The following is a 9,911-nucleotide window of genomic DNA, read 5'->3' on the forward strand; positions in this document are numbered from 1 at the left end:
TCCACTCTTCAGTGATTCAGAATCAAAATAAGCAGTTGAGAAATCGGTCATCTAAGTTAAGAATAATGAAAAGTTGCTAAAACCTTTTTCATTTTAAAAGTCATAATTTTCAAGCTACAACACATGACCTATCTAAGATACTGTAGATAACATCAAACTTACTAGTGCGAAATCATTTAGCTATATACTGTTGAGTCCCAGAATTAGTTGGTAGCTATACAAATCAATCAACAGCTCTAGATAGAATGTACATCATTGTTAACATTATTACTCACAAGCAAAGATTGGTGGTGGCTAACAGTGAAATCCAAGATGAGCGTTTCGTCCTATTTCAAACTCGTCAACTGGATGTATGTGCATCACTCTGGGACTCCAACCTAGTACCGCTCACTTCAAACACCACCACGTTATCCACTTAACTACTGAGTCCAGGTGGCCACTAGCTTGTGCAATGAGGTAAAGTTTAAATTCAATAGGAAGATTCAAACTAACAATATCAATAAAGATTCATGAAATCCTAATGAAACTTAACAGTTAGGTTTTGTTCATAAATACACCATTTACTTGGCCTAACCATACCCATTATTAGTTCACTAATGTATCCGCTTTAAAAGAAAATGAAACATTCTGAGTTGAAGTAATTTAAAACAAACCACTCTTTTGAGTATAACCCTTTAAGTTTAAATTTCCTTAATTTGTCTAGTTGATAAATATACCACAAAACTTTGTTTCACTTCTCTCTCCGTCCAGTTAATCAAAATTTAGACTTTAACACCGTTGGATGCCGTCCAGCTCAGTGGTCTATCGGTTAAGTGCTCTGGCGTGGGAATGGTAGGTCCTGGGTTCGAATCTTGCTCGCGTGGCGGGATCGTGGATACGCACTGCCACTGAGGAGTCCCACAATAAGACGAAACGGCCGTCAGACAGTGCTTCAAGGTTTTCCATGGTGGTCTAGCTTCAATTGACTCATGATTTCAACTATGTATGATAAATTATAAGTATAGAATATTGTCATTATTATTACATTTTATCCCCACCCTAAAGGGAACACTATTTATTTATTTATTTATAATTTTTTCTAGAATTATTTATTGACAACAAATAAATAAATTTTGAGCATATTTAATGAACGTAAACAGAAATATGTAAAGATATTCATACATACATACCCCCCCTTCCCCCCCCGTTTTCATGTGACTACACTACACGGTTAATTGTATTACTTAAGGTTCATGTAATTGTTTGTCTCTTTGTTTGTGTGCGTGTGTGTGTGTACGCGCCAAAATGGGATGTGTCAACTTGGTATAAATGACAGTAAGTTCAACTTTACAAAAAAAATCTAAATAAATTGTTACACTGCTAACCACGCGTGTATTCTTATCAACATGGAGGGGGGGAGGGGGTGGGTTATGCTTCTCCACAAGGGGTAACAGGAGTAAGTAAGTAAGTAAGTATCCTATTTCTAATCGTTTTATTCACTACAAACATTGTTAAATGAAACATCTATAAAAATGATTCAAAATTGAATCCTGTATCCAGTTGTTGTTTTTTTGTTCACAAACAAATAAGGTAATCACATCATTCCATACTTTGAAAGGGGTAAAGGGAAAAAACACAGTAAACAAACAAACAAATAAATCACATTAGTTCTTTTCATACTAATGACAATGCAAAATATACTACTGAAATACACAACAACAAAAAGGAATAAAATTTGAATAAACTAATTTGTCAAGTAAAAATGTGTCACGAATTACTTTTTGTAAACTAATAAGTAGTATATCGTTTGCGTGCAATGATATACGAACAAAAAACACAACTTTGATAATTAATATAATCATATGCTCACTAGTGACTGACTTCGAGAGGTATATCCAGGAGTTCTAGTGAGAAGCAGTGACTAGTGGAGTTCAAACCACGTCTGTTGTGAGATAGGAACTCACTGAAGACAATTGGTGAACCGTTGCTCAACTTCGTGAATCAGTTGAAGTTAGACATTAACACCGTTGGATGCCACCCAGCTCAGTGGTCTAGAGGTTAAGTTCTAGCCCGCGAGACTGATAAGTCCTGGGTTCGAATCATGCTAGTGCAGGATCGTGGATACGCACTGCCATTGAGGAATCCCACAATAGGACGAAACGGTCGTCCAGTGCTTCCAGGTTTTCCATAGTGTTCTAGCTTCAATTGACTCATGATTTCAACAGCTTAAACAGCCACACAAACACAAAAAGACAGATTAAAACAAAATATTATTATTAATTGAAATGAATTTTAATCAGTCTGTTGTGAATTAATAATTCACTAAAGATAATGATGGTCGGTCGTACAATATCATCGGATACCAGCTCGATACTCTAGAGGTTAAGCGTTCGTGCACAAGACCGAAAGTCCTGTATTTGTGGATACGCACTACTGAAGAGTTCTATATTCGGACGAAACAATCATCCAGTGCTTCCAAGTTTTCCATGATAGTCTAGCTTACATCAACTCATATATTCAACACGCAAGATACTTTCTTCAATATAAAGATGTTCACTATTGTTTACATGCTTATATTTACACATCATTACATACATACAACATATAGGTATACGTGTGGTATCCATGTAAACTAAGATATGAATATCTTCATATAAACATAGATACATACACATTCAAAACCAAATAAGTAGTATATTAAACAATATGTTGTTTTTTCTTGTTTGAAACTAAAATCTTAACAAGTTAATTAAAGCGTTATACAAATCAAATGATGATTTGGATAATGTTTTTGATTTCATGACATGGTAACATATAATTTAACGGAGTTAATGTTTATGGTTGTTTATGGAATAAACATGATGTAGATTGAATCACGTGTTGTTTTTCAATGTTTCTTGTTTTTTTCTTGTTTCTTGTTTTGTTTTTGTGTGTGGCGGGGGAGGGGGTAAAATTATGAAACTTGGAGTTAAATGAGTTTAATGTAATATCTTAATGGAAACCGGGTGATATATTGACGTAATTATGGACGATTTAGACTTCGTAGGGGTATAGTTCTTCTATCCTATACACATGAATGAATGCAGATGAAGACAATCAGTGTAGCAGCAGCAGCCTGTGTATCAGTAGGTCTCAACATACACAAAGGAAAAAGTAAGATCTTCAAACAAAACACAGAAAACACCAACCAACTCAATCACACTTTATGGCGGAACTCTAGAAGATGTGGAAATATTCACGTATCTGGGATGCATCATTGATGAACAATGAGGAACTGATGCACATGTATAGGCAAGGATTGACAAAGAAAGGACAACATTACTACAGTTGATGAACATATGGAACTCAAAACAACCGTCAACCAATATCAAAGTCAACACCATAAATATGAACCTCAAGACAGTTCTGTTGTATGGAGCTAAAACTTTCATAACTACCACAATCATCATCAAAACACTATAAGTATTTATAAACAGTTGTCTACACAAGATACTCCATGTCCGTTGGTCGGATATCATCAGCAACAGTCTACTGTGCGATAGGACAAACCAGCTTGCAGCTGAAGAGGAAATGAGGAAGAGACATTGGAAGTCGATAGGATATACATTGTGCAAATCACGAAGTAAACGCTAACTTGGAATCATAAAGGGAAGTGAAAAATAGGAAGAGCAAAGAATACATTGCATCAAAGATTTGGAAGCAAACATGAAAAGGATGAATAGCAACTGGAAAGAATTGCCCGAGAGAGTGAGAGAGTTGGATGGAAGATTCTGGTGGTTTGCCTACGCTCCTCAATAAATTGATAACAGTAGAAGACTATGATTAAATTATGTCATGAATATTGTAATGGAGAAATTCGATTGATTAATTCATGTTTGTGGGATTGTCAGTATATACTTTCCGGTTACCAATAGATTGGCAGCTGATTTCAGTTCGTAATCAAAACTATCTTTGAAGCTCCATGAAATTTCTAATAAGTCATCCTGATATCTAAAGATTTATAATGATTATAGCCAAGTATTGTACCAATATACTTTCCTAGAAAGAATACTACTCATTATATCACTGTTTAATTTATATAGTAGTATGATAAGACTTGCTTCGAAATGACTTTTTACAGTTCTAGTTGGGAATGATGGCTGACTCGGTTTCGTTATGTGGGAACTAAGATAGCTGTTAGTAATGACGCTAAATGATAATCTCCATGTGTCTTGAGATTAAATAAGGTCAGGAATGTGAACCATCGCATTCCTCTCTTGTGTATGTATTATCAATCAAAAGTGAAATGCCTGGTGACAGAAGGTTAAGAAGACCAAGGAAAAAAGAACAAGAACAGAGAATGATTAGTGTGGAAACGAAAGAACAATCAAGTCTGAGATAATTGATGGATATTTTGGAAATCAAGTATTTACTGTATAGTATGCAGAGATGGATAGTGGCTGGCAGTGGAATCCAGGACGCGCGTTTCGTCGTATTTGGAGAGACTGACCGGTTGCAGTCCTAACACATCGATCGGAAGATTCAAACAAACAAATACTAGATGAATTTATTTACTGCATAGTTATCAGATTTCAATAAAACGTTCTGTATTCGAATACACTCAATCATCCCCATTTGTAAACTTGTTCACTACACTATTATGACAGATTATTGAGAATGGATACTTTATCTATTCATTAAAATTCAAAAGTGAATGAATACTGATCAATTCAGGACAGTATCATTCAGTTACTTGGTTGAATTTCAAATGTAATAAACTTTCAATATTACCCATGGCCACGCGTATATAGCCTCTGTCAGGGAAGTCCTACTCACTGCCTTCTCGTGGCGGGGTTGTTGTTTACGAAATTCAGAGGAAGAAAAAAGAATATTCGGCGCTTTAACCGGGTTGGTGAACACGGAAAGTTCACCTAGGGGAGTTGGAAAACCCTGATTCTAAACCAATGGTGTACATCGGCTCCAGTTTCCTGTAGGAACAAATGGTGTATGAATCAATCATTGGTCACCGGCTACCATGGGACTGCATCTCCTTACGATACTCCACTGCCTTGTGAATCAGACTTTTAATTCAAAGGCTCCGGATGTGGCCCCCTAAGAAAACCACGTGCTTCAGTTTGGGCACTTGGGCAGTATCACAGCCCTCACACAAATAAAATGAGATTTGTGCGGAGCATATATATCTGGTGCCTTCTTGTATCAATATTTATGTGTTCAAATGAATAAAAACAATTTTATATCATTCCGTGTTACTGACCAACCTCAGATGTTTGTTCCTATCTTTAACCAATCAATATGGTATTAGGATGAGTACATATAGTAACCAAAAAACAAAACCGGCAAAAGCACTGTCATTAAATAACTCATAGAATGAAAAAATTTAGGTTAAACCACCTAAACTAGTACCCGATATCATGAACATACACTTGATTATTAAATAGAATTTTGAATAGAATTTTTAGAAAAATTATAAGTTTCTATCCATTTTGATAAAAATTACTAAAAACGAAAGATAGACTGAAATAGTTTGTAAGTAGTATGAAAATAAAAGATAAAAAGCAAAGATGGATAGTGGATAGCAGTGGAAAACAGTTTGACGCGCGTTTCGTCCTATTTGGGAATCGTCAGCTGGATGTACCTGCATCTCAGAGTTGATGTTCACTCTGAGACTCGAACCCAGTACCTTTCGCTACAAACGCCATCACGTTATTCACTCGGCCACTGAGTCCTGATAGCCACTTGCTTGTGCGATGGGGTGAAGTTTAAATTCACTTAGTATTGTTTGTTTGAATCTTCCCATTGATGTTTTAGGATTGCAACTGGTTAGTCTCTAATTGGAATATGTGCATACTGTGTGTATCACCTTGATATAGCCTTAATTCACAAGCATGGTAAGCAAAGTAGGACAGTATGCACATATGCCAATAAGAGACTGACAAATTGCAGTCATAAACATCAACGAGAAGATTCAAACAAGCAACATTAAGTGCATTTAAATGATAAGAAATTCCAGGAAAAATCATTTAATTGCTGTTGAGCAAATGAATTTTCATTATCAGTGAGGAATTGTGAAGATTGTTAAGTCTTTTGATTAAGATCATGAATCAATGAATGTTAAACCATCATTGAAAACCTGGAAGGATTGAATAACCGTTTCGTCTTAGTATGGGACTCCTTAACAGTGTGCATCCATGATCCTGAACGAGGTACTCGAAACCCATAACCATGGGTCTAGTACTTGAATGCTTAACCTCTAGACAACTGAGCCAACATCCAACGATATTAATGTCTAATGTCAACCAATCAACGAAATTACACAATCATCTTCCACCTGTCTTTACCTTATATGGATTAACTTCATTAGTCACAACTTTTCACTAGAATTCCGAGAATTCCCTTACAAAGTTAAATACTAATGACAGCATGGTAATTATCAATGTGAAGTCATTGTGTTCATGAATTGATGAATGTTACACCATCATTAAAAACCCGGAAAGATTAAATAACCATTTCGTCTTAGTATAGGACTCTTAAGCAATGTCAATCCACGATCCTATACGACGGACTCGAATGCTTAACCCCTAGACCACTGAGCCAATATCCTACGGTATTAATGTCTAATGTCAACCAATCGACAAAATTACACAATCATCTTCCACCTGTCTTTTACCTCATATGGATTCACTTCTTTTTGATGTAGGTTTGTTCTTTGAGCTGGATGGTTTGGTCGTGGAGCTTTCATCGTCCTTCTGAACGACATCATCAGCACAAACTCCGGGTAGAAGTGAAGTGTTTGAATTTTTCCACATTTGGTTTACAGTTTGTCCTGTTTACTTCGATGATTGAACACTTCACTTCTACCCAAAGTTTGTGCTGATGATGTCGTTCAGAAGGACGATGAAAGCTCCACGACCAAACCATCCAGCTCAAAGAACAAACCTACATCAAAATCACCCACCTAAGCTACAAATCTTCTCCACCAAGGATTAACTTCATTAGTCACAGCTTTTCACTAGAACTCTGAAAATTCCCTCACGAAGTTCATCACTAATGACAGCATAGTAATTATCAATATGAAGTTATGGGGATTGTTAAGGTTTTTTATTATTGTGTTCATGAATTGATGAATGTTATACTATCATTACTAATTAACTCTTCAAGTTTATTCACCTGTTATGATAGACATCAATATGTTATCACCTTCTATCGTTACTGTCAATGATATAAACAAGTAACTTATTTACTTTATTTGACAGTTGATTCAACGGTTCAATAGGTTTTCAATCTATCAGTTTGTTAAATGAATAAGAAGTTAATTAATTATGCATACTTATACATAAGGATTAGTGGAGACATTCATCGAATATAAAGAAGACCTATCATTTCCAAAAAAGAATGATAATAATAAGAAAAACAATATATGACAGTTAATTTTCACACTATTTGAATATGAATTAATATACTACTACTACTACTACTACTACTACTACTACGACGACGACGACGACGACGACTACTACTACTACTACTACTAATACTAATACTATTGTGATTTATACTACTCATATCTATTGATAAATATAAGTAGTATATAATACTAGTCAAAAATGGAATGCTTGGTAGTAGAAGGTTAGAAAGATCGAATTAGAGAGAATGGAAACAAACATTCATTGTCTTGAATTTGGGCGCTAAATTCAGTTATCTATTTGGTTAAAAAGAGAGTTTTGACATTTACTGCTGATGTTAATTCGTGATGAAAACTTTGAATCTCAATTCTCATCCCTAACTATCAACTGTAAATCTTCACATAGGTTTATAACTTTCATTCATCCCTAGCTAGTAGACAGATATTCTCAACGTCACTTTAGCATCGATCAAAGATCTTTCATAAATTATAATATCACCCAATCTAGAAAATGATCAGTCATACTTTTGTTATAACTAATGATGGATAATGGCTAGTGGTGGGATTCATAATCTAATCTTTTTGTTGTAAAGCTTCTACTTTCTATTTCTCTCTTTTGAAATTTCAAAAACATGGAATACCACTGAATTATTGTAAGTAGTTAGCAAATTAGTATCTACAAAATTCATCGTATCTCGCAGGGTGGGACCGTGGATGCGCACAATTGAGGAGTCTTATGCTAGAACGAAACTGCCATCTAGTGTTTTCAAGTTCTTCATGATGGTCTATCTTTATTTGACTCATGAATTCAATCATCTACTATTACTATTGTGATGTATACTACTAATATCTATTGATAGATATCAGTAGTATATAATACTAGTCAAAAGTGGGACGCTTGACAGTAGAAGGATAGAAAGAACGAATTAGAGAGAATGGAAACAGACAGTCATTGTTATGGAACAATGAAGTTTTAGACAACTGATGAAGGATTTGTATTAAACTACAATTGGTTGTTCCCACCTCGTTCACAACATTACCATATATAACACATTGATACTAAAATGTTATTCATATCAGTGGATTAGGATTGTTGATATAGTTATATAACTTATTTCAGTAGTATAGGAATGATTTCCCATTGATATAATTGGATTGTTTGATAAAAATGTTTGATCTATCCAGTACTAAGCGGAATTCTTTTTTTCTCCAGTAAAAATAGTCATAAACATTAGACTCTGATGGAGATTAGACTTATGAGCTTGTGAATTTGGTGTTTATATTGTTGTGCCAATGAGGTATGGCAACTTGGACTAATGTATACATCAAAGAGGGTTTTGGGGAGTATTTAAAATTTTCATAGTTGAAATCATGAATCAATTGAAGCTAGACCACCATGGAATAACTGGAAGCACTGCTTTGAAACTGTCTCGTCTTATTATGGGACTCCTCAGTGGCAGTGCGCATCCACGATCCCGCACTCACGAGATTCGAACCCAGGACCTATCAGTCTCGAGCCAGAGCCCTTAACCGACAAACCACTGAGCCGGCATCCATCGGTGTTAATGTCTAACTTCAACCAATCCACCATTTTGAGCAACCGTTCACCAATTGTCTTCAGTGAGTTGATATCTCTACAACAGACTTGGTAGAACTCCACTGGTCACTGCTTCTCACTAGAACTAAAGGAAATATCTCTTGAAGTCAGTCACTAGTGAGTATATGATTATAGATCAGAGGGGGTTTTGTGGAGATTTCAGTATTTTCATTGTTGAAATCATGAGTCAATTGAAGCTAGACCATCATGGAAAACCTGGAAGAACTGTTTGACGGCCGTTTCGTCCTATTATATGACTCCTCAGCAGTGCGCATATATGTTCCTGGTCTTATGTTGTAGCTGACTGTCTGACTGTAAACACAGCTTTACTACTTAGATCATTCAAAATATTCGGTTTTTATCGGTATGGGATTGCGGAGATTGAAGTTTAAGTGACATCTATCTGATTTCCAACATGGTTAAACTCATTTGGTCATGAGATCTCAAATACAATCACTAGTAATCACAATAATTTTATTACGATGTACATTTTTGGTAGTTATCAGTATGGGGTCATGGAGATCATAAAGTGTTTGATTGAGATCAATTATCTATTGATGCTAGACCACCATTGAAAACCTGAAAGCACTGGAATGCCGCTTCGTTCTAGTATGAGACTCCACAGCAGTTCGCATCCACGATCCCGCGTTGTTCTGATAAGAAATTAGCTGTACCTAATGTCACTATATAAATAGTTAGATATCTACTGTAACACAGAAGAACTTCAATATTCTGATTAGGTTTGAAGACATTTAAAATTTTTCAATAAGTTTTAGCATTCTGTAAAAATGTTATTGAATCTAATATTCAAATCAATCAGTAGGTTATGTGTTGGGTAAACGCGGATAGATTAAACCCTACCTCAAAGACAGATGATAACTGTAAAATGTAAGCGTAATCAAGCTTATTATAAGTAAGTGAATTAATCATTCA

The sequence above is a fragment of the Schistosoma mansoni genome, chromosome W (genome assembly GCF_000237925.1).
Source record: "Schistosoma mansoni strain Puerto Rico chromosome W, complete genome".
NCBI lineage: Eukaryota > Metazoa > Platyhelminthes > Trematoda > Strigeidida > Schistosomatidae > Schistosoma > Schistosoma mansoni.